General features: G+C 36.6%; 1 protein-coding gene and 1 pseudogene across 8 annotated transcripts in view; one reads left to right on the top strand and one right to left on the bottom strand.

The window, feature by feature from the left end:
* Nucleotides 1-27214, top strand: part of NBEA (neurobeachin) — a 678106-nt gene that overhangs the window by 28290 nt on the left and 622602 nt on the right. The gene's annotated exons all lie outside the window — the stretch shown is intronic.
* On the bottom strand, nucleotides 3449-4425 carry LOC132682176 (small ubiquitin-related modifier 1 pseudogene; annotated as a pseudogene).

Below are 27214 nucleotides of genomic sequence, written 5' to 3'. Positions count from 1 at the left end.
GTGCTTTTGCCATTTGTTCATATTGTTGTGTTTATCAGCAGTTTGTTACTTTTTATTGCTGAGTAGCAGACTATCATGTGAATTTACCATAGTTTATCTATTCTTGTGTTGATGGAACTCTGGGCTGTTTCCAGTTTGGGGCCATTATAAAAGAATAAAGCTTCTTTTAACATTCTTATACAAAAGTCATTTGGGGATTTGTATTTTATTTCCTTTGGGTAAATACTTAAGAATGTAATTGCTGGGTCAGAGAGATGGTGTATATTTGGTTTAACAAGAATCTGTTAGACCTATTTCCAAATGGATGAAACATTTTGTACTTCCAACACTGTGTGAGAGAGCCCATTCTTACCAGCATTTTACATGGTTAGTGCTCTTAGTGATTCTTATGGATGTATAATAGTTTAGTTCACTGTAGTTTTAGTTTGCACTTCTGTGATGGCTAATGATGATTAATATATTTTCATATCCTTAATTGGTGGTTTGTTAATATTTTGCAAAGCACCTGTTCAAATGTTCTGCCATTTTTAAATTAAAAAAAATATTTAGAAGTTCTTTATATATCTTACATACCATTCCATTGTCATATATGTTTTTGGAAAATTTTTTGTCTTTAAATTTTTTATTTATCCATAGCTATCTTTTCATGAACAAAGGCTTTTTAATTTTGATTAAGTCTAATTCATCAGTTTTTTCCTTTATGGTTTTTGCTTTCTGTGTCCTTAAGAATATGCCCTGTAAGAATCTTCACTACAGATGATGCAGATATTCTTCTGTGTTTTCTTCTAGGAGTTTTATAGTTGTTTAGTCTGTGATCTATATAAAATTAATTCTTGTCTGTGTATGAGTTATGGATCCAGGTTTTATTTTTCTTCCCCATATTGATACCCATCTGTTTCATTGTTATTTGCGGAAAAGACTTTCCTTTCTCTATTGGATTACTGTAGCACCTGTGTAGAAAACTGATTGGAGCGTCAGTGAGTCTATCCTGTTCTAGTGACCTGTTTGTCAGTCTTTATGCCAGTGCTATGGTATCTTGATTACCGGAGCTTTATGATAAATTTTTAAATTGGGTGGTTTGTGCATCCTCCATGTTTCTTTTCCTAAGATAGCTTTGAATATTCTAGTTGTCATGCTTTGTTGTTGTTGTTACATTTACATAAACCTTTTAGAATTCATGGTCAGTCTACAAAGAGGCCTGGGAGATTATAAATAGATTTGCAAGAATGTATAGTTTAACTTGGCAGAAGCAGGGTGTTGGGGGGGAGAGGTTGACTTCTTAAAAATCCTGAGTTTTCCATTTCATGAACATGGTGTATCTCTTATTTATTTAGGCCTTTTAAAAATTTCTCCCAGCAGTGTTTTGTTTTGTAGTTTGTAATTTAGAGGCATTACAAATTTTTTGTTACATTTATTTCTAAGTGCTTTATTGATGTTACATGTTATTATAAATAGAATTTTATTTAAAAAAAAATTTCTATGTTTATTTATTTTTGAGAGAGAGAGACCGAGCGAGCAGGGGAGGGGCAGAGAGAGAGAGGGAGACACAGAATCCGAAGCAGGCTCCAGGCTCTGAGCCATCAGCACAGAGCCCGATGTGAGGCTCGATTGCAGGAATGGTGAGATCATGACTGAGATGTTTGCAGATGCTTAACCGACTGAAGCTCCCGGGTGCCCTGCATAATTATGTTTTTTAAAGCAGCTTTCATAAGATACAGTTTACTTACTATAAAATTAATGTTTTTGTTTTTGTTTTTGTTTTTGTTTTTGTTTTGCATACAAGTCAATGACTTGGTATTCTCCATAATCATTCAACTATAACCATAATGTACTTTTTTAACATTTTCATCACCCCCCCAAAGAAAGCTCAGGCACACTTATGTCACTCCTCATTCACACCTCAAGCCTCTTGCAATCACTAACTTACTCTTTTTATATTTGCCTGTTCAGTCACACTACATGTCATCTTTATGTTTGACTTCCCTTATTTAGCATGTGAGGTTCACTTATGTTCCTTTTTATTGCCAAACACTGATTCCATTGTGGGGTATACTGCATTCTGACTGTCCATTTACTAGTTTATGGACATTTGAATTGTTGCCAATTTTTAGCTTTTATTAATAATGCTGTTTTGAATATTTGTATAAACGTCTGTGTGGATATACATTTCCATAGATACATAGTATTAAAATTGCTGGGTCATATGGTAAATGTGTGTTTAACTTTTTAAGAAACTACTAAATTGTTTTCCAGAGTGATTACCATGTTACATTATCAGTGGCAATGCTACATTGATTTTTGAATGTTAAAACAGCTTTCATCCTGAGGTACCTCTGCTGCATTTTCCATTTTCTATATTGCTGGGCTTGGCTTGCTTACAATATTAAGGATTTCTGTGGTTGTGTTCATGAGAGACTGTGGTCTGTAATTTTATTTTCTTGTAATGTCCTTGTCAGGTTTTGCTACTGGGGTTATCATAAAATGGTTGGGAAGTGTTCCTTCTTCCTGTTTTATTAATGAGTTTTGTAGAATTCACCAATAGAAAATATCTAGGCCTGTTCTTTTTTTTATTGGAAGGTTTTTTGATAATGAACTTACCTTTTTGATAAATATGGGCTATTTGGATTTTCATTTATCTTGTGTCAGTTTGGAAAGTTGTATTTTACAAGGGATTTATCCATTCTATGTAAGTAATTGAATTTGTTGGCATACTGTTGTTCATAAACATTTCTGTAATATGCTTTTAACGTCTTTATGTTTGTAATGTAGGATTTGTAGTGATAATCCATCCCAGGTACTGACAATTTGCATTATTTTCTTTTTCTCTCTCTTATTCTCTTGAGCTAATGATTTATCAATTTTATCAATCATTTCAAAGAAACAAATTTGGCTCTGCTAATTTTTTATTTCATTGATTTCTGTGTTGTATTTCCACTCTTCTACTTGTTTTGTTTTTCTTTAAATTCATAAATGAAATCTTAGGCCAATGAGAGCTCTTTCTTTTCTAGCACTGTAGAATTCTCTCTCAGCACTGCTTTAGCTCATCTCACCAAATTTGATAGGATTTTGATGAGAGGAATTAAGTGTGTTGTTTTTGGAGGCACTTTAAAAGTTTTTATTGCTGTTGATTTCTGTAAATATTTTTATTTTCTATTCCTCTTTTTTACTGGGATTACATTTATATTAGATCTTTAATTTTGTACTATATGTCCCTGAGGTTCTTTTTTTTTTTTTAACTGTTTTTACAAATATTTTGTTTATTTTAATGAAGCTGGTCCAGACAATGTCCATTTAAAACCCATATCCCAGGCCAAAAAATGAAAATAAAATAAAAAAGAACAGTGTTCTGTTGAACACACTTCTGCATGAATAACTTTATAACTGCTAATGAAAATTAGAACTTTTCTGGGATCTTCTGACAAGACTTTTATCTTAAAATGCTTCCTCTTCAGTGAAGCCGTCTTTGGAGTTAGTCATTACTCTCGCGATCTCTGTCATCTCGACTCCAGCTTGCTATTTCTCTTCTTTTGGTCCAGACCCTCAAATTTTAAAAGAAACTTCAAGTTAAGGAAAAGTCATTTTTCCACAGTTCACTTCTCTGAAAAACTTCCATCTCCCACTGAAAGTCATAGTCCAGGAGTAAAGCAATCACATACTAGAACTTGAGGGCCGGTTGGAAAGTCATTACGAACACTCGCATTGGTCAACCTTATTTATCACAAGCCTGAAAATGCACAGTCCTGGAAAAGGTGGTGGCCTCTCTGTGCACACATGTAATTTTTTTAAACAGGAGAGTGCGATATGAAGGGGGCTGAGGTTTGATCACCAAAAATCAGCACAATGAAAACAAGTGATGGTGAATAATGGGCACTAGACTTCAAATTACCAGATGTTTTAAAGAGATGGGGTGCCAGTTTCCATTTCCGTTTTGAACACCACATTACAAAAGAACTATTTTTAAAAATAAAAAAGGGTTGAGGGTAAAGAAAAAAATAAAAAGAATATCTAAATCGTTGGATGACCCCCTGTTTGTTCCTGATAAACTCCAATCACATCTTCCTCCTCCATTCCCACTTCTTTTGGAGCATGATTATCAGCAATTCTCGGACCTGCAAAGAGAAACCTGAGTGAATTCATTGGAACTCCCTGTCTTGGACAGTATGATTCTTGGAGTTTCTTGAGATGTGTTGTCATTTTCACTTTGAAGTGAATCGCACTGCCATCCTGTCCAATGACTTTGAGTTTAATGTATTCTCCTTCCTTCTCATCCCCCAAGTCCTCAGTTGAAGGTTTTGCCTCCTGGTCAGACATGGTGACGGTGGCTTCACCCAGGGTCTCTGCACAGCAGGGGCGTTGGATCGGCAGAACCTGGCTCCCTGGCTCCGGGGTTTACAGATCTGTCTCTCTTCCCCACAGCACAACACCGCGGCTGGCTAGGCTCCTGAGGTTCTATTTGTTTTTTCCCAATCTTTTTCCTCTCATTTTTCTTCAGATTAAATACTTAAATTGATTTACCTTTAATTCCATTGGCTCTTTTTTTTTTTTTTATCTGATCTGCTACTTAGCCTATTCTGTGAACATTTTAATTTAAATGTCATAGCTTTCTATTGTACATTTTGCATTTGACTCTGTAGTTTGTAATTCTTTGCTATGATTCCCAGTCTTTTTATTCATTATGAGATGTGTTTTAAAGTTCAATGAACACAGTTATACTACTTGATTTAAAATCTTTATGTGTTTATTCAGGCATCTGGGTCCTCTGGATTTTGGTTTCTATTGATCATGTTTTATTTCATGAATGGACTATATTTTCTTTGTTATTTGTATGTGAAGTAATTTTGGATTGTTATCGTGAATGCTGTGAATAATGCTGTGTAGAGATTCTACATTTTGTTACGCTCTTCTGAATTTTGTTGACAAATTTTAAGGTGTCCATTTACTTGGATAAACTCAAACTGCAGAACTCAATAGTTGGCATCAGTTGAAATCTTATGAATGTGAGTAGTTCATGGCTGAGCCAGACATTTGTCCAAGGTTATTTGGGGCTTCTTCTCTCTTGTGTTTTTGTTTCAAGAATTGCTTCTCTCATGTTCAAACTGCTGTGATTGTCCATAACTTCTGGTTCATGATGTAGATCGGGGCTTGTCCCTAAATAGAAAATCATAAGAAACAAAGAATTTTACAAAATACTGTTACTTTCTTATACCTGTCAACTCCCATTTCTATTCTTTTACGTGTCCGGTTTTGGTTGCTCTTCAGCACCTTCAGAAAGCTGTTTTTGAATATTTTGTCCAGAGTTTATAGTTCTTATCTGTACCGTGTTAAGAACCACTTCACTATTACCAGATTCATCCTCTATCCTAAATTTAAAAAACAACACAAAAAGCTTAATGTGCCATTAGTACACTCAACAAATGTAGAGCCTCTTATGTGTGCCTGACAAACATTGGCAATGCAACTATTAAAGACACAGATCCCTCCTTTCAGGGTTTTCACATGTCTGTAGAGGAAATAAATATAAACAGGTGTGAGAAGTACATTAATAGAAATATCTACTTGGAAAGAAAGTGGCAGAGAAAATGTGATTGTTTCTCACTGGGCTGGGCAATATGGGCACACTGACAGGGAGAGTTTAAGGAACACATTCTGAAGGAATACTATATCCTGCTTGGAGTTTGAAGGATTAATTGGTATTTTCAGGCAAACTGGGAGGGATAGATGTACTATGCTTTCAAGTTTCAATATAGGGACAAGAGAGATGATGTAAAACCTAGAGCCAAGTTCAGCTGGAAACTTTAAAATCATCCTTAACCTCTCTTCCTTTTCCTTCTATTGTGTCTGACTTTAAGATTTCTCCCTCTTAAATCTACTGATTTATTAAATTCACGTGTGACCTGGTCAGTTTTCTCTGGGAGGAGTGAGAGCTAGAACAGAAGAAAAGCCTTAGGTTTTACACTGCTCCTGAAATTTGTCAGCATTTCAGACAGCTGAGGCAACAAATGGACCTTGATCACAGTGTTAAGCTCATGGTAAGACTTAATTTTTTAGAATTGATCAGTCAATAGTGTTAAGTCCTACTATCAGTGTATTTTAATACATCTGTTTGTGTCAGGGATCTTTGCTCTATTTGTGTAGGAGTTTTAGTAGATGTGCATTAGAGGCTCATTAGCTTATTTAACTTTTGCTAATACACGTAGTTCCAGGCCCATCTTAATGTCTGGAGTAACTGTTCACCTTAGTAGTTGCTGGGTCCCTCAGAACACTGGCAGTGAGAACAAAGAAAATTTTAACCTTCCATTTGGGGAAGGGGATAGACTCAAATAATTTTGAAATATGGAGTCTCTTGATGGGGAAAAAGAGAGCTAGGAGGAAATGAATAAACCAGCAAGTGTTAAATCTTTGACTTGGTTAAGAGGTATCGGAGAGAGCATAGCGCCCTTCAGTGGTTACCCATTGTTCTTAAGGTAAAGCTGAAATTTTTTTTTTTTTAAGTTTATTTATTTATTTTATGAGAGAGAAGCATGAGCCGGGGAGGGCAGAGAGAGAGTAGGAAATTGAGAGAATCCCAAGCAGGCCCCAAGCCACAAGTACAGAGCCTGATGAGGGCCTCAAACTCACAAACCTTAAAATCATGACGTGAGCTGAAACCAAGAGTCGGACGCTTAACTGCCACCCAGGTGCCCCAAAGCTGTAAATTGTTAATATGATCTGCAAGTCCCTACATGATCTGATAGCACAGTAGCTCACTTATCTCATCTGTTGCCACTCTTCTATTCATTTATTCTTCTTCTTCTCCCTTGCTGTCTGTATTGCAACCACCAAGATGTTCTTTTATCTTTTATTAGAGGTTCTTCTTATCCTAGAGCTTTGGTAAACCCTATTATTCTGCCTGAAATTATTTCCTTCATTTCCCTTTTATCTTCCTCTAGTTACTTTCTCCTCTCCCAAATTAATTTTTCAGATATTTCGTGGCTTCTCCAAATAAGGTTATATGCACTAATAATCTAGCAACTAGAATATAAGCTTTTTTTTTTAATGTTTATTTTGAGAGAGAGAGAGAGAGAGAGAGAGTGTGTGTGTGTGAGCCAGAGAGGGGGGGGGAGAGAGAGAGAGAGAGAGAGAGAGAGAGAGAGAAAGAAAGAAAGAGAGAGAGAGAGAATCCCAAGCAGGCTCTGTGCTGTCAGTGCAGAGCCCAACGCGGGGCTTGCTTCCACTAATTGTGAAGTAATTATCTGAGCCAGAACCAAGAGTTGGACACTTAACCTACTAAGCCACACAGGCGCTCTTAGAATATAACCATATAACCTTTATGGCACCGAGTTTTCCTGTTAACTACTGCATTGTGAGCACCTAATACAGTCCTTTGCATATGGTATGTGTTCAGGAAATATTTGAATGAATAACTGAAAGAATAAATCCAGAGATGAATTCAAAATTCCATTTAACTAATTTTTGGTGAGAAATAAATATGCCAAAAATTAGTGTGAGGAATTTATTCCTACCACTTCCTATTAGAATAAGGAGGTAGATATCTAGAAATAAATAATCAATTGCTTTCAGAGATTTATTGTCTCACTGTTTGAGAATGATCCCTGGTTACAGCATAGTGAGGAGTGCCTATCAAGCTGTAGTACTCATTATATAGATGCTGCCCAGTACATACACTGAATTGAACTACAGTGAATAACATTATGTTTGAATTTTGCTTAGTCTGTTACAAAGACAGTCGTGCAAGAAGTATTGTAATTTTTTCTACACACTACTAGGTTTTTCTTTAGATGTTTGAGCACCATTTTGATTACGCTTCTTCTAAAAAGATATGAAGAAATCAGTAAAAGATTACATATTTAAAGCTATTAAAATAAATGAAGTTTGATAGCATATATGAAATACTTACAAAGGGTACCTGTATTAAATTTAAATGACTTATTACTTACTTTAATGAAAAAAATGAGAAAAGTAAAGCTTTTAATAGGAGAAAATTATTTCTGATGAAAAAACTGTAAGAGTTGAAATATTTTAGAAAGTGAGGATGTTGACAGTCCATCCTTGAGGATCTTTTATAAAGACAATAGGAAAATATTAGTTGTAAAAGTATTTATCTCACTGAATAAAGACAACTAGCTTGGACAGGATCTCTCAATTATTTCCAGTTGTGATTATATGATTGCCTAGTTTTATTTAACATACTTACTCCTTTCAATAGGTCACATAGAATTATTTGCTCAATCATTTTTTTCCTTTTTATGTGTGTGCCTGAGAGTGTGATTGCTTGTGTGTGAATGTTGTACTTTGTCTCTCTCTCTTTTGTTTCCTTATAGTGCCTGGCATAAGGGATTTGCATTTTAAGAATGAGGTTTACTTTTTAAAAGTAAGATTTGCTCTTATTTAGAATTTGAGATAAAACATCTCAAATTAGATGAGATGAGATTTAACTGAAATCTTTAAAACTTTCACATGATTTTTATTCTCCCTAGAGAGTCATAGCAATTGAGGGGTGCTTATGCCTTTGCGACTTCTGTCCCAAAGAAAAGCCTCTGCCACTAGGTAAGAGTAATTAAGAATAGATTGGGGTTGGAGACCAGTGAACTCACAATATTTTTTTAATTTCTCTGATTAAAAAAAAATGCTCTCTTGGGGCTCCTAGGTGGCCCAGTCAGTTAAGTATCCTACCCTTGATTTCAGCTCAGGTCATGGTCGCAGGGTTGTGGGATCGAGCCCTGAGTTCAGGCTTCCAACTGAGCATGGAACCTGCTTAAGATTGTCTGTTTCTCTATCCCTGTCTCTCTCTTCCTCTGCCCCTCTCCCCCACTGGTGCTATCTGGCTGTCTGTCTGTCTCTCTCTCAAAAAAAAAAAAAAAAAAAAAAAAAAGTTTCCTTGGTGAAAAATTCAGGGTATTAGAAAGTAATAGTCACTCCTAACATTGTCATTGGAAGTCAGTACTTATAACTTGGTATAGTTCCTTCTGGGTTCTTTTTTTTTTTTTTGTCTTGGGTAGGCATTAGAATAAAAGGCAGCCTTTACCCATGTTTTTGGGATGTTGCAACCATGGTGTTATGGCTTGAATTTACTGCCCTCCCCCTAACAACAACAACAACAACAACAACAACAACAACGTTATGTTGGAGTCTTAACCTATAGTAAGGTAGAGTGACCTTGGAGATAGGATTTTTACAGAGATAATCAGTTCAAATACAGTCATTTGGGTGGGTTTTAATCCTGTATGACTGTTATCCCTTTAAAAAGAGGAAATTTGGATACAGACATGCATAGAAGGAAGCTGATGTAAAGAGATAAGAGAATATGAAGATGGTCATCTGTATGCCAAGGAGGAAGGCCTGAAACAGATCCTTCTGCCACAGCCCTCCAGAGGAAATGGCCCTGCTGATACCTTGATCTCAGACTTTCAGACTTCAGACTGTGTGAGACCACATATTTGTTGGTTAAGCCATCTAGTTTGTAGTACCTTGTTAACACGGCCTTAGCAAACTAAATACATATGTATCAAATTGCCTTATAGCAATTTTATAATTACAATTACTTTATGTCTTATTTTTCTAAAGTTTTCTTATATTTCTTTGAGTATATTTTGTTTACTTGGGTATAACCCAACTAAATTGTATATTTTTTTGAGATTATATATTTTTCCTTATTTCATTTCCTACAGTATTTTATAGATGTATAAAAGATAATTTGTGTGATGCAAATAGGCATGCTTTTGACGAAAACATTTATGTTATGTATAAGCAACACTATGTCCAATACAAAATTGAGTAGGAAGTTTTAAATTTTAGACTTTTTTTTTAGCTGAATAAACTTAGTTAATTCATATTCTTGGATTCTGATACATATATATATATATATATATATATATATTATATGATATATATATTCGGATATATATGATATATACATATATATCATCTATATAAGATTTGTGTGTTTGGATTATGTGATTAGAATTTTTTTAAATTAATATAACCATATTATAAGGCAATTATGGTAAAAAGAAAACAAGATGACTCATTGTTTCACCACTGAAACATCAGCTATTAATATTTTTGTTGTTTTTCTTATAGGGTTTCACCTATATAGAGAACTGGTTTATTTATATAATTATAATTGCCTATGTGTTTGTGTATATAAATTTATTTTAGCTAACATATTACAAAAAATTATGTCTTATGATACAGCTTTGTCAACTAATTTAGAATGGGTATATAATATGCTATTTGTGTATATAGTGCATTCATAAATGCACTATAACTTTTCTATTTTTGGATACTTAGGATGTTTCCAGTTGTTGACCATGACAAACATGCTGAAGAGAACATTTTTGTGCATAAATATGTTTCCATTATTAGGAATATTTTTTGAAGTTCAGTTTTGTTTTGTTTTGAATTTTTTTTTAATGTTTATTTATTTTTGACAGAGAGAGAGAGAGACAGAGCATGAGTGGGGGAGGGGCAGAGAGAGAGGGAGACACAGAATCTGAAGCAGGCTCCAGGCTCTGAGCTGTCAGCACAGAGCCTGACGTGGGACTTGAACCCACAGACCGTGAGATCATGACCTAAGCTGAAGTTGGACGCTCAACCGACTGAGCCACCCAGGCACCCCTGAAGTTCAGTTTTAAAAAGTGGGAGTTTTAGAGTAAAGAAATGTCTTTTAAGGCTTTTCATACATATTAAAATGTGTTTTACAGAAGGATTATATAGTTTTCAATGGAATTATTTCTTACATATTCCAATTTGAAACCCAGTTTGCAGTACTTATTGATGATAGTTTTAATGGTTGTTTTTTCAGCTACAGCTTACCATATTCTTGTTAATAATTTTTTAATTCCATGAATTTAGAGAAAATCCTCCCTTTACCATTATATATGAAAAATGCATATATGTATGTCTATAAGACACACACACACACACACACACACACGTATGTGATTAGCATTATTTACAGGTCTTGACCATCACATACTTTATTGATGAGTTGATATAGGAAGGGAACTTGTGTAACAGTGAATTCAACTGAAATGTATAAGGTGGTAATTTTGACTCTAGGCAGATAGCTAGAAGTTCAAATCACTGTATCTGGGATTCTGGTGCATTTGAGTTGGTTTTAGACTAGCTGTGCTACCCAAAGTGTCTGACGTGATGGGTAGTATGGGCAAATGATAATGTTTATATTTGAATAGTTGATAGTGTAATGGTTACAAGAAGAATTATTATATATACACTGAAACAGAGGTTAAGTCAGTGGCTAGAGATGAATGCACACACATCCAGAGATAAGCACTTTTGAGAGCTTGTTGGGTGTTTGGGACCCCAGCTCTAGGTTGTCTCTACCCCTGACCTTCTGGCAGGGAGACTAGAATTAGCTCAGGAAACCAATGCAGAATCCCATTTTCCAGAACTAGGTAAACCCTGTGAGCATTAGGGGTTAAAAGTTTACTCCCCAGAATATCTGAATTAGAGCACAAAGCAGAAGGACTAATCCTCAGTCTTACCTGCATGGGACTGAATCCTTAATACTCTGCTAGGCTTGAGCCTGAGGTTTTCTTAGTTGAGGCTGTTGGGGTTTGGAAAAGCAGAGATTCAACCTTAGATAAGTTAAGTGACTTGCCCAAGATCATATTATCCATTTGAGATGGTGTCAGAATTGTGATCTAGGTCTTATGCTCACTTCTAATGTGGTACCTTCAGCTGTATAACACTGTCTTGAATGTTAACATTAAGTATAACGTCATAGTTACTTCACAAAGTATAATTGCTGTAACATCTAAAAAATAACTTGCTACTTGAGAAGCATTTTTGAATAAACTAGATGAATCTTGATATATAAATATAAAGTTGCATAAAGTAAAAAATGTGTATGGTTTTATTATTTTACTTTCATTTTTATCCCATGGTAATTAGCTTGCCACATTTTATTGAACTTTTAGCAATATTAGGATTAAATGTTGAATTAATGCTGATATCTGAAATGGTAGTCTTTCAAAAGTTTTGAAATGGGCCTTTCAAAAGTTAAATATCTATGTAATCTCAATGATGATGGAATTTATATTATAATGAAGATCAGCTTGGTTTAAAATTTTTTTAATGTTTATTTTTTTGAGACAGACGGAGCATGAGTGGGGGAGGGGCAAGAGAGAGGGAGACACAGAATCCGAAGCAGGCTCCAGGCTCCGAGCTATCAGCACAGAGCCTGACTCAGGGCTCGAACCCACGAACTGTGAGCCGAAGATCATGACCTGAGCTTAACCAATTGAGCCACCCAGGCATCCTGAGAACAGCTTGGTTTTAGAAGTGATCTGTGGCAGACTTTTACAGTTGTTTCTTTTAAGTTGTCACAGCAATAATTAATGAAACATAAAAATGAGAACCTACCATTGTTCTTATTTTGTAAATGAGGAAACATACCCAGAGGTTAGGAATATGGAATGATAGTGGCACATGGGAAAATCATGCTTTTGAATTTGTATGATTTATATTTGTAATAGATTTGGTTCAAGAAAAGTTACCTTTATGTGTGTAAGAATGTATGTGTGTGTTTTCTGATATAATAGTATATATGCTCATTGGAGATCATTTTGAAAATTTATGTGAAAGAAGAAATTAAAAATTAACAGTAATCTCATCACTCTACAATAATCATTGTAAATACTACAGTATTTGTGGACACCATTCCAAGTGGTGGGGAAGTAAGAGCACTGGACTAAAAAGAAGGAAGCCTATATACTCTGCCTGTCCATTACGTTAGTTGTTGACTTTGGTTGTAAGAGTATCTTTATTACCAACTTTTTTTGTTTTTTAATCATGAAGGATCCCTTTTCATTCCCTCCCTTCTCTCCCAATTTCTACTAAATTATTTTTAATAAGTAAATATCACTTTGTTTTTTAGTGAGGTAAATGGTTTAACAGTACTGCATTTATCTACACTCAATGAAGGACAAAGGAAGATGATGTTTAGGTTAGGTAATACACTTTTAATTCCAGGGCATATAGTAGGTTAGACTTTTTGAAGTATTAAAAATAAATTGAGCGTTGACTATTTGACTGTATAAAGGTGTAGGGTCTCTGTGAAGGGAGCAATTGGAATAGATGGTCTGTAATAAAATTCTTTTCAGGTTTACAGTGCTGGTACTCTGATTCCATTGCACATTGGTATGAACTTTCTTCCTCATTATTATTCCCCAAATAGTAATTATTTTGCTTTCCAGACTAGGAAGCTACTGTATCTCAAATTGTTGCACATGAATATCGTTATTTTAATGTGAATAATTTATGAGTTACGGACATGGTGTCACTCAAAGATAAACATTTTTTTGCCTAGTATCCATTTTATGAGAAACTGAAAGTAAAGTTATTCTTTGTATTTTTTATCAACTTTCTCCCAACCAACTATTACTGAAGCTGATATCAAGAAAAGTTTTTAGCTTTTAAGGTTCTCATTTTTGAGGCTGAGTACTATGACGCTGTTATTCAGAATTGCATTCTTTGTTGTAATTTCTGGCAGTATATCCATCAAAATCTATCTGATGCTTGTATGTCGTACTGACAGTGTAAGTACTGACGAGGGTTTTCTGGTATCCTTCAGGTTTTACATTCTCCTTAGTGCCAATTCCAGCTGACCTTATTATTATAATGCAATCAGTGAGATATATCATGGTACCTTTTTCAGAGTGCCATTTGGCTTACTTTTACTTTTATGTAGACACACCTCCAGTTTCATGCTTATTGGATATTTTTCAGTGTAGACTTGATAAAGTCATCTAACTAAAAACCACATGTCTCTTACCTTACTGTAGTATTAGAGAAACATTGTAAATGCTCATTTTGAGAAAAAACAAATAAAACTGAGCTAAAATTTAGTCCTGCATTTATTCTTTAATAATTTCTTTGTAAGAATAACATTTTAAAATGCTTTTTAATCAGTGAAAGGTATTTAATCCATTGTTTGTTTTCCTTCACTGACTCAGGGATGACAAAGCTATATAAAAAGTGGGCATAGAAATCCAGCTTATTGTTTTGGCAATTTCAACTGATATTTTAATAATTAATAATTTAATAGTAAAATATTTAATTAACACTCAATACTTTTATTATTATAGTTTTTTATTACTTTTGTTAAACTCAACTTTTAAAGATGTGAGTACAGATTTGAGAATTAAAACATTTAGTAATTAAAATGAGTTGTATCCAGTTTGACAGAAATGCTATTTTACTGGTAACACTAGACACTGAGGATAATGGTAAGCCGTGTTTTTACTTCTTGTAGTTCTGTACATCATTTTTCCATGGGTGTTGCCCAAGACACAAACTGCTGTGAACAAGTTTTCCTTCCTGTCAACCTGGTATAGTGCAGTGATTCAGCATGTGGCCACCAGGTATTGGATACTTCTCTGCCAGGCACGATGATGGGTTATAGCAATTAAATACATGGCATATACTCAGGTCACACTAATCTAGTTAGAGACAGGAAATGAAAAATAACAATTACATATTGATAAATGCTTTCATAAAGAGAGTCACAAGGTATACATGCTTAGGAAATAGCATTGAATTGGGGGATGGGTTAGATTTTAAAATGCTTTCCTTTAAGAAATAACTCCTGAGCCAAATCCTGTTACCCAGATCGAGGGGATTAGAAAGGGCATTTCAAGCATGTGCAAAAACCTCAAGAGATGTGAGAAAACAGCCTTTTCTTTCTTCATCCTGTTTCTCCTTGTGGGGTCTTTTTCCATAAAAAAACTTTCTTTATATTCTCACTCTTTCCCTCTAGTACTTTTACCTCCTTACCTGAAATCGAAGTGCTTTTTCTTTCTTCCAAGTTCAGCATGCCTGAAGATGAGCAAAGAATCTGGCATTCTCCAGATATTTTGCTTCTAGATCACTTTTAAAATCAGCCTTTCCCAACAGTCCCTTCCTGCTTTGAAATCTATGCTGTACCTGCTGTATCATCCTGTAGAATATTCCTCACGGATTTTTGTCACCTGGCTCACCATTTTCCTTTGTAGGCTACCTTCTAAGCATCATGGATAATTTTCACATCACAGGTAAAAGTTCCCTGCAGGGCAAGCCTCTCTGTTCATTCCTGTTCCAACAACTTACATATTTATGCCACTTTAGCAACTGGCATATATGGCCAGACATCAAACTTTGGAATCACCAGAGCTGTTGTTTTAAAAATCTTGAAGGTTACGGTTACTTATTCTGATATCAAGATATCTTTTATTTTTCCATTTCCATTAATCTGACTTTTGCCCTCATTGGGACATCTGGTTCTTTAATCTCTTTACTTCATTCTTATTTCTACCAAATTCAGATCCAATTGAATATTGTTAACAGTTATGCACATATGTGAGAGTCTTTGGTTTATTTTACCTTGGCACTCTTTTCTTCTTTTTGATCTCATAAAAACACATATATGTATATTCTATATCTTAGTTGTCAGTCTGTCAGGGCTAGGGGAGAACCCCGTAATTGTCTTGATTGGTTTATTAGAAACACATGGGTTTTTTTTGTTTTTTTTTTGTTTTTTTTTTTGTTTTGTTTTTAACGTTTATTTATTTTTGAGACAGAGATAGAGCATGAACGGGGTGGGTCAGAGAGAGAGGGAGACATAGAATCTGAAACAGGCTCCAGGCTCTGAGCTGTCAGCACAGCGCCTGACGCGGGGCTCGAGCCCACAAACTGCGAGATTGTGACCTGAGCTGAAGTCGGACGCTTAGCTGACTGACCTACCCCGGCGCCCCTGTTTTGTTTTTTAACATTATCTGGCTTCTTGGTTTCTCCCAAAAATTTTTTAATGGTTTTAATTTTGGTGTATTTGCTCTCAGACTTTTCAGTGCATATGAAGACTGGTGATCAGGTATGCCTCAATAAGATGAAGAAAGATATCATGTATTTGGTAATTATCTTCTGTTCCTCATCCCATCCCCATTCTCAGTAATAAAATAATAGTCATGAGTCACTCTCCAAGTTGTGGTCTAGAATACCAGTATTGAAGGGACGCCTGGGTGGCTCAGTCGGTAAAGCGGCCAGCTTGGCTTATTTCATGATCTTGCATTTCACAAGTTTGAGCCTCGCATCGGGTTCTGTGCTGACAGCTTGGAGCCTGGAGCCTGCTTCAGATTCTGTGTCTCCTTCTCCCTCTGCCCCTGCTGGAGCTCTATCTCTCTCTATACTACTACTACTACTACTACTACTACTACTAATGATAATAATAATAATTTAGAATACCAGTATTGCTGATGCTCCCTGTATGTTGCTTACCAATCCTATTTTTCTCCTCTTCTTTAAAGTGACTAATTCTGTGGGTATTATATTTGTCATTCTTTTCCCTTTCATATGGTTTTAAAAACATATGTGTACATTAGCTGTATGTTGTTTCATTATGATTTTTTAAAAATAACCTTTATAAAATGCCTATACATGATTTTCTGAAAAAAATTTTTTTTGGACTGAACATCACGGGTTTGAATTAATTTATTTCACTATCTTTCTTAAAATTCAGCAAAACACTATGAGATAGATACTATTATTATCCACACTTTACCGATGTGGAAGCTGAGCACAGATGTATATTTAAGTGACTTGCTAAGGTTATACATTCAGTAAGTTTCAGTGTCTAGATTTCAACCCAAGGAGTCGATCTCAAAGTCCAGACACTTAACCATTATATGTATAGTGCTTACATTGACTGCTAATCAGGGCACTGCAAATTAAACTGTGATGCTCACCATCCATAGATATGTCTGTATTTATCTTTTTGTCTCTCTGCATGTATCTACATATATTTAAAATACCAGCAGATGTCTTCAGGGAACTAAGAATCAGATGGACAGTACATTTCTTTATTAGTAACATCTGATTCCATAAGATAGTATGCTGATAAAACAACTAAGGGAAAATAACTTTGAATGTACCATTGTCTTATCCAGACAGATTGACATTTTAGAATAAGAGAGAAATAAAGATAATTTCAGGCATACAGGAACTCAGAAACTGTCCTGTTGATCATTGATGAAAGAATTACTAATGATGTACTCTAACAAGAAGAGCAGGGAACTGAGAGAAAATAGTAGTATACAGGATGTAATGATGCACAGAGCTGTAAAACATGTTGGTAAATCTAAATATAATTTAAAAGGTTACATAGGAGTTGGGGCGCCTGAGTGGCTCAGTCAGTTGAGCATCTGACTTTGGCTCAGGTCATGATCTTGCAGTTGTCGAGTTCGAGCCTCACGTCAGGCTCTGTGCTGACAGCTCAGAGCCTGGAGCCTGCTTTGGATTGTGTGTCTCCTTCTCTCTCTGCCCCTCTCCCGCTCATGCCCTGTCTCTCTCTGTCTCTAAATAAACATTAGAAAAAAAATTAAAAAAAAAAAAAAAAAGGGCAGAGCGGTTAAGTCAGTTAAGCGTCTGACTTTAGTTCAGGTCATGATCTCACAGTTCGGGAGTTCCAGTCCTGCATCAGGCTCTGTGCTGACAGCTCAGAGCCTAGAATCTGCTTCGGATTCTGTGTCTCCCTCTCTCTTTGTCCCTCCCCCACTCACGCTCTGTCTCTCTGTCTCTCAAAAATAAATGTTAAAAAAAAAAGGCATATAGAAGTTGGGAGGGGAAGAAGTATAAATGAGAACAAAATAGTAAGCTATGTTTGTGGTCCTTTTTGGGGGTAGGGTAGTTATATTTGCTAACATCAGATTTGGCTAGGAAAAAATAACAATAGCCTACACTTTACTTAGCTTTTAGTGTATATTAGATAGTTTGAAAAAAATTTACATGGATTATAAGATATACATGTATCTTGAATATGAATACATACTTGTGAAGGTGTATAAACCAGCCCTTCCTGCCTTTGTTTCCCTCTGTTTTAGGCAACCAGTGTTTTAATTGTAGATTCCAATTCTCTATCAAACTGTTACTCTGAGGAGGGTAGCTCCTTGCCCATTGTTGGACATTAGGGGCTGTAAAGTGACCATCACTTCTTCAAAGTGTCCCAGTGTCCAAATTGGTGCCATATCATCTGTTCTGGTTCTTTTATAGCACTCTGAGCATTTGCATCTGTCACTGGGTAAGCAAAGTCCAATTCCGAGGCAGTGTCTGTTCCTGTCAAGACCCCCATTTGTAGCCTCCAGAATTACTAGCCTCAGTCTGATTTGCTTGCTATTACTTAGGGCCTTCCCACTAAGGAATCTCTCACATAGCCATCTGTAGTCTTTGTCTCTCTCATTGACCAGCACAACAGTTTTTGTTGTCATTTTATGCCTCAGAGGATACAAGAGGGACGGACATGTCTAGATTTAGCCCATCCCTGTACTACTGTAGTGCCCTCAGGTCTTCTCATTTCATGGGCTCAGATGGCCAACCTAAGTGGGCACACCGCGATAGCTGCTTATTGATTCCAGTCACCTTCTGAATCTGCGAGAGAGTTCTTCTGGTGGCCGTTAACATTGCACTCTGATGCACCCCTGACGTTCTGATAGTGATTTCCATAGGGCCATGCCCAATGTGAACATCTCTCTTATAGGTCCGGTTTCCGTGGCCCTCCTGCCTGAACATAGAGGCAATTGGCCCCTGCCTATGAGTCAGTAACTACCTAAACATAGAGGCTTTTACCAGTGTTCAATTCTTCCATCACTGCTAGGAAAGCACCATGAAATTCAGCATACCAAACTGATCTATTTTTACCTTTTCTTCACTCAGAGTGGTGATTTTCCAAACAGGATGTTGTCCATTCACCTTGGAACTTCTGTCCACAAACAAAGCATCTCTTTGTTGATCAGTCAAGAACTGTTCATATGGCACTGTCCAACTGACGGTAGAATCCAGCAGCTTCTCACACAGTTTCAGAGTCAGTCCTCAGGGAAAAGAAACCCCCTGCTCCTGAGACTCTCCTCCTTGCATTCTCCAGGCAGCATGATCTTGTATAAACCATATTCATTTTATTATGTTTTGTACACTGCCATTCCCATTAGAGTCTGTCTCTGACATCATCCTAGACATTATGGCTATTTCAAGTTACAAGATCATTTTATGTCCTTCAATCATAGGGATAGCTTCAGTAAATAATGTACAACGGCAAGGTAGTAAATGCCCCTCAAATGGAAATTTTCTAGTCCAGTGTTGTGGCAGTCATTGCTGGGAGGCACTCACAGGCTCTTGGAACAAGCCCCTGTCTGTGCTCCACATGGGGCTATTGCACAGAGAATTTGTTGCTCCCGGTCCTCCGCCTTCTATTCTACAATGTGTGGACTCAGGCAGTCTTACTGCTTCCCATTTAGTATGCCCAATTAATATTACCTGAAGGGCAAGATGCCTTGTGGTTTACAGTACTAGGTCGGGGAAATGTTTCCCAGTCAGGTACAGTGTCAATCTCCATAATACAATTAGATAAAAAAAAAGATGCAACCACTTTGCATAAAGCCTGTTCAACTATACCAATTCTGCTACAAACCTTTACCTTAATTCCATCAACTCTTTAGTTTGTAATGTAGCTTCCGTTAGGACCTCATAGGTTTTGGTTTTGCAATACTAGGTGGGGGGAAGTGTTCCCCAGCCAGACATAATAGCCATTCCCATGAAACATGCAGGTAAAATTGATACAACTTTTTTACATGATACCTGGTTAAACACTCCTGCTTTCATGTCATGCCATACATTAGCTTTTTATATTCTCTCAATCTAATTGCAGCCCAAGTCAGGGCCTTGCCAATGGGTTTTAGTACCACTTTTGTAGGACTCCTGTATAAAGGAGTCCTGGAAACTTCTCTTTTTTACCCTCTTAGCATTTTACCCACTCTTGTGCAAGTCTTTGGGTCCTCAGGAAGGCATTGAGCAAAGGGACCCTGCCTTTTGATTCATCTGCCTTACAACTGTCCCAAGGTATAACAGGTCAGGTTTCTCATTGTAATCTCTGCCTGCTAACTTTTTAATTTTTTTTCAAAATGTGGTAAATAGGGTAGATTTGTTTGGGTCTCTGTAATGTTGCAAGACCAGCAGAAGATCTATCTGGCCCACCCAGCTTTTGTAGTGCTCTATTAAAACCTGTGTGTTAACCCCAAACTTCATTTTATTCATCCTATATCTTAATAACCATCTAAAGACTTCTACCCTGCTGGGATGAATCCTGTGACTCTCCCCTTTATGATGATTTTTTTGTTTTGTCTCTCAATATTTGCTTTATTCACCTTATTTCTTACTACCTGTTTAAAATTTTCCACCTTGTTGGGAAGAGTCCCTTGACTCTCCCTTCAGCCTTCTCCCATTCGCTAATTAACCTAATGTTTTTATTAGCATCTGTAAGACCCATAAGGGAAAGCTGAGTCACCAAATTTAATAAAGCTTCTAGAACTGTTTTTCACTTTTGTAGCAACAAGGTTATGTGAGGTAGCCATGTGAGAGAGACTCCCTTAACCGCATTTACCATGACTTGGATAATGGGTATATTCAGCGGTGAATATCCTGGTCATGAAAAAGCTGGTCTAGTATGGTTTGTATGTGAAGCATATCAGCTGCTTCGTCTGAGATGTTCCACTTCACATTTATAGGCAGTGGTGGACTGTCCATTTGCTCAGGGTAAACAGACCTGGTGGTGACTTGTATCCAGTCTACCATGCTGGCCGTTCCCTCGAGAAAAGTCTCCTGTGTGTCTGGATTACAGATAGCCATTTGTGATTTTTTCCGTAGTGAGTGGTGGGTCCTGTGTCAGCCCAGATAGGCTCTTCCAACTCTGCATCACTCAAGACCAGATACTCCTCCTAAATTAGTCACTCTCCTAATCCATTTTAGTAAAGGTTCTTCAAGGAAGCTGATGATACCAGTCTACAAAGTGACACAACTTCACACTGTATCCCCTAGTTTCAGCGCTCCCTGGTTTTGTCCTCCCTCCATGCGGACTACCTTCTTGGTGACCAGAGGTCTTAGAAGTATTCTCTGCTGTTTCTGCATAATTTTTCCTTTGGGGAGTGGATTTGAGGGTAGTGGCCTCAGCCCAGACTGACTGAAATTTGAAGTTTGTCTATCATCAGGGTGTGACTCGGCACTTTTTATTTTATTTTAGCTCTCACAGCTAAAATAATATTATCATCTCTTGGTAATAATAACCAAGAGATTGTATATTTTGCCTGTTTCTTATTAATTTGCATTTCTTTATGCATTCAGCAAACCAACTCCCAGGGCGTTGGATTCATCTGCAAGTTCCTTTGGTACCTTTTCCCTTTAGCAGCCGAGCACAGCACAGTTGCTGCTCCACTGTGGGTGACCATGTGACCCCCAGGAATCAAAAGTTCTTCATCCCCCACGCTTCATCCTTTCTCTTCCCAAGCCACATGTTTCTATGAGCCAGGCCCATTCGGGCGAATATCACTTCTCAGATCTCTAGCACATCTCCTATGACTGCCACCGGTTATAATTCTGATGCCAATTCTCGTGTGTGTTTTCCCCTATATCACTAAGCATTTGACTCCGTTTAGACACTGTCTAACCTGTCAGATCCCACAGGTTAAAGGCTGAGTCCTGTAAGACTGCCTGCTTCCCACCCCAAATGCAATCACAAGTCCACGTTGTTACTTGTGCTATAGATGGAGTTTCTATCACCCCTTCCCTGGGTTCAGTTAATTTGCTAGATTGGCTCACGGAACTCAGAAAACATTTACTTACTAGATTACAAAAGGATATAGCTCAGGAATGACCAAATGGAAGAGATGCATAGGGCAAGGTATGGGAAAGGGGCATGGAGCTTCTGTGGTCCCTGAGTATGCCACTGTCCCTGCATCTCTGGGTGTTCACCAGTTTGGAAGTTCTATGAACCCCATCCTTTTGGGATTTTATGGAGGCTTCATTACATGGACATGATCGATGAAATCTTTGCCCGTTGGTGATTGAACTCCGTCTCTAGCCCTTTTTCTCTCCCCAGAGGTGTGTGGTGGGGTGGGAGGTCTAGATTGAAAATTCTAACCCTTTAATCCCAAATTTGATTCCCCTGGCAACCAGTCCCCAAAATGAGATTACTTTAAAGTCACCTCATTAACATGAAAAAAGATATCTTTGTTTCTCCCCTCTGTTAGGAAATTCCAAGGGTTTGAGGAGCTCTATGCCATGAATGGGAACAAAGCCCAAATATACGTATATTTCTTATTATAAGTCACAATATCACATCAGGCCATCTCTCAAAAAGCAGAAACTGGGGCACCTGGGTGGCTCAGTAGATTAAGCGTCTGATTCTTGATTTCAGCTCAGGTCATGATCTCATGGTTTGTGGGCTCAAGCCCTGCGGCAGACTCTGTGCTGACAATGCAGAGCCTGCTTGGCATAATCTCTCTCCCTCTCTCCCTGCCCCTCCCCCCCACATCCTCCTTCTCTCTCTCTCTCTCTCTCTCTCTCTCTCTTGAAAAATAAATTTAAAAAAGCAGAAACTATAGTTCATTCAAGGACAGAGACAGACACGTTAATAATTGGAGATTTTAATACATTCCTCTCTAAGGCAGATCATATTCATGTATCAAGTGTATTGAATACCTTAAATATGATCAAGAGTGGATCTTATTTATATCAAACTCTAAACCCTGACATTAGTGAACCATAACTTCTTTTTAAGTGCACATGGAGTATTAATGAGCATTGAACATGTTAGAAGCCAACAAAAAAACTCAGTGAATTCCAAAGAAGAGAAATAATAAAAACAACATTCTCTGATCACAGTGCAAAGTACTAAGAATGAACAAACTCATTCCAAAAACAGCAAGGAGAAAAATGATTCACAGAAAACCTTGGCTAAGTACCATCAAATGACAGAGCTAAAACAATTTAGTAAGGAGCTTGATGTCCTTTATTCAAAGAAAATCCATGGACTGGGGGAGTAAGATACCTCACAAGCAGCAGAGCGCTCCTCCTGAGGAATTTTGGGCAAGAGGGATTTTTATAGAGCATTAGTAGCTGCATTTTAGAAACAGGGCATGACTAACTGGGGTGGCATATCTGACCTTATTTCAAACAATTAAGGAACAAGGAAATAGGTATAGAGCCCAGTGTTGACTTGGCATTTGGGAATGGGCTGACTGGATATATTGCATTTCTGGTCAAGAATAGCATTTACAGGAACACAAAAGTTCAGTTTGCTGAAGTCACGTTCTGGGTAGAAATGCCTAGAAGTTTATTTCAACAATAGAAAACACAGATGATAGAAAAAATTGATATATTAGTGATCAAAATAAGTGACATTGGATTGTGTGTGTGTGTGTGTGTGTGTGTCTGTATGTGTGTATATATATATAACAACATGACTGAGATTGTAATGTGGGGAAAAATAAAATTCAGTATATATTTTTTCACAAGAGATTATAAGTGGTAAAAAGGATAACAAATGATCCAGGTAGTTAGCAATCCTCCTCACTCCTCTTTCCACTGCCCCAAAATACTAGCTAACTTTATAAAAATACACACATACGGCTTTAAGATAAAAAGAATAAAGATGGTTACTAACTGATTATATTTTTGTTTACTCATGTGGAAGGAATGTAAGTTATTTTAATCCCACCAAGTATATGATTGTTTGTATATTCCCTTATGGTTACACCTTGAAACTTTCATCCATGCATATTTTATTCCTTAACTTCAATTTTGTTCTGATATAGAGTTAATAGGTTGCTTTATCTTCTGATCTAGATCATAAGGCTGTGTTCAAGTCTTCTGTGAATTGCAATATTTGAAATAGTTTGCTGTGATGAGAAAGGAAAGAGAAAAAAAAACAATGGGCAGTTGGATTAGTGTTTGTCACTACCACCAATAAGCTTTGTTATTTCCTCTTCAAACGGTTCTTGTTTCATTAATCCCCTATAAGGCCTTCTTATGCCATTTAGAAAGCAGTTCTTGTAGGTTAGGGATATATCAATATTTTGCCTCTATAGAAAATACCAGTGCACTTATTTGATCTGTAGCTTATTTATTTCAGCAAGTTTACCATTGAACAAAATAGTCATGGTTTTTCCAATGGGTGCATGACATGATAAAGGTCCTAACTGATTGAAGATCCAAACAAAGAAAAGTTAGAATACATAGCATTTGCCTAGACATTAGAAACTACTCATTTGAAAAGAGAGTAATAGGACAAAGTATATGAATTTGCAAAGTTGATATAATGTGAATATGCACATGATAGAATCAAAAGAGTCATTATCTTTATTTTTAAAAAGCTTAAGAGTTAAAAATGATTGTTTTATCATAACACTGTCCCAGTTTTTCATTACTTCATTTATTATATACCATGCATCTGCTAATGTTGATTACCATCTGTGTGACAAGCACTGTGCTAAGTGTTACAGGTAATACGATGAACTGTAGTTTGGGACAATTCTCTCTCTCTCTCTCTCTCTCTCTCTCTCTCTCTCTCTCGCATATTTTATCAGGGTTTGTTCTAGATTATCTTTTCAAGGATTTTTGTAAATAACCTTGAAAGAGATATTTAGGGCACAGGGCAGATTTATTTTTAACCATGATAATAAAGGTATCTCTAAGGCAAAAAATTGGCCAGGCTTGCTAGCAGCCCCTTTAAAAGATTGGAGTTTCTATATGTGTAGCATCCACTTGGACTTACCCTACATCAGCCCTGAGGATTTTGGAGGACAGAGGGAACCAATGCTAGCAGGAAGCTTATACAGCCTGCTGTGCTTGAGTAATAAAATCCTTTGTCTCTGACCTGGGAGCCACCTGTCTTTTGCCAGCATTTATGAAACAAGCAGGCTCATTTTTTAGCCTGCAAGTAGGGGAAAACCTCAGACCTTTCCTTGTTTTGGACCCAGTAGAGACTGGGATTTTGATCTTATAGGATTTGTTTTCTAGTGGAGGAGACGGTAAAACATCTAATTACTCTATGCTGTAATAATTGTTCTGATGAAGAAGCACAGTTTGTATGGAATCTCCTAGCAGGGGCACTTTATTTACCCAGTTAACCTAGTTAGGGAAAGTCTGGAAAGCTTTCTGGAGGAAGTGACATGATGAGAACAGGAGGATAAGAGTAAGCTAGCCAGGCAAAATACAGGGATGGGAAAAAGTTAGTATTTCTTAAGATTGTGTGTGTGTGTGTGTGTGTGTGTGTGTGTATAATTGCCTTAGGCTTTTCTGTTTATGAATTACCTTGCTAGCACATGTTAAACTCCTGAAAGATGGGACTATTTCACATCCTCCACAGGTTTTATTCTGTACTCGATCCTCATGTGCAAAGCATATTTCTTCATTTCTTGTAAGCTGCATATAGTTGAGTTTTTTTTTCCTCTTAAAAAATATACCTAGTTTGACAATCCTTGTTTTTAAATTGGAGTGTTTAATATCTTTATGTGTAATGTAACTATTGACATGTTTGGCTTTAAAGATACCATATTTGTTTTGTCTGTTCAGTGTGTTTTTCTCACTTTTCTTGACTTCTTTTGGATTTATATATTTTTCATAATTATTCAGTACCTGTCTCTGTTAACTTTTAGATATATATTCTGTTGCTATTCTTTTAGTTGTTACCCTGGGTAGATATTATAATGTACATCTTTGATTAATTAAAGAGTAAAATAAATCCATTCTTGTTATCCTTCTCCAGACTTAGTGCTATTGTTTTCATTTATCTTAATATTTTATATCTTTTAAGCCCTTCTTCTCATTGTCATTATTGACATACATAGTAAATATTTAGATTCACCCATATATTTATTCTTCCTAACTTTTAATTCTTCTTGCTTCTCTAAGCGTCCATCTGGGATTATTTCCTTTCTCCCTAAAAAATTAATTGTAGGATTTTCTTTGTTGAACATTTCCTGATTACAATCTTGAAGTTTAATTTTTCTTTAAATAGCTTTGAAAATTTCTTTACCATTATATGTTCACATAGTGCTCCTGCTTCATTTCTTCCTCCTATCCTTCTGGAGGTCTTATTAAACATATGATATATATGATATATATGCATATGATTGTATTCTACATCATTTTTTCCCTTCTGCTTTCACCCTTTGTGCATATTCCTGAATCTTTTTTTTTTTGCTATGTGTTCTGCTTCACTAATTCTTTTTCTAGCTGTATGTACTCTGCTATCAAACTCATTATTAAATTTTTAAATTCAGTTATTTTACTTTTCAGTTCTAGAAAGTACATTTTATACTCTTATGGTTTCCTGTTAGTTGCTGAAATCCTCAATCTTGGTTTTTAATTCCTGGAACGTATTATTTATGATTAGTTAAAATTTTGTGTCTGATAACTGCATTATCTATTCATCTATGTATTTGCTTCATTATCTAGTTACCTACATGTCTTATTTTCCTTGGCTTTAATTCCCTTCTTGTCTTTTAATCTGACTGGTTGTTTTTGATTGAGGCTTGAATAAAGTACATCAAAAGTTATAGAGCTAATTTGAAGCTTTGGAAGCTTTGGTACCTCTGCTGCCTCCAGGGGTAATTGCTTTTGGTTCATGCTGGTACCTAGGCTTAAGACCCCAGCAATCTCAGAATGTCAGAATTCAATAAAAAATTGAGATGATTTGAGTTGATGCTTGGTCTCTGTAAGGGCGTGTCTGTTTCTTTCCTTCTTAATTGATGTAAAATTCACCATTTCATTAAGTTGACCATTTTAAGGGTACAATTCGGTGGTTTATAGTATATTTGTAATGTTATGTAGCCATCACCACTGTCTACTTCCAGAATATTTCTGTCATCCCAAAAGGAAGCTCTGTGCCTCCTAGTTCCCCATCCCTCCAATCCTCTGGCAACTACTAATTTGCTATTTGTCCCTATTGAGTTGTCTATTCTAAATGTAATCATAGAATATGTAGTTTTTTGTGACTGGCTTCTTTCACTTAGCATGTTTGGGCTTTTCCTCCCCCATCCTTATTTCTGGGGAGTATCTCGCAAGCAAAAAGCTTGGGGTGTTTGAGAGAGGTCTTCCCTTATAAGTCTCTAAACCATAGGTTTTCCATGGGTATGTTAAAATTTACGTTCAGATTCTCAGCCTTTCCACTGTTGCTTTTGTGGTGGGCATTTGCCTTGAAGGGAAAGAGTCCTGGGCTGGACTTAATTTCTGTGAGCTTTCTTCCTCTCTGGATCTGGCTGCAAAGCCAGATCATTGTCTTGGCAGCTCTCTGATGTCTTCAAATATTGTTTTTGTATTTTTTAAAATCTCCTTGGGAGCATAGTGTGATTGGGCTCCAAATTTTGCTAAAGGACGAAATTCATTTATTCAA

Source organism: Panthera onca, chromosome A1 (assembly GCF_046562875.1).
Source record: "Panthera onca isolate mPanOnc1 chromosome A1, mPanOnc1 haplotype 2, whole genome shotgun sequence".
Lineage (NCBI taxonomy): Eukaryota > Metazoa > Chordata > Mammalia > Carnivora > Felidae > Panthera > Panthera onca.
This window is presented reverse-complemented; position numbering and strand designations above follow the sequence as displayed.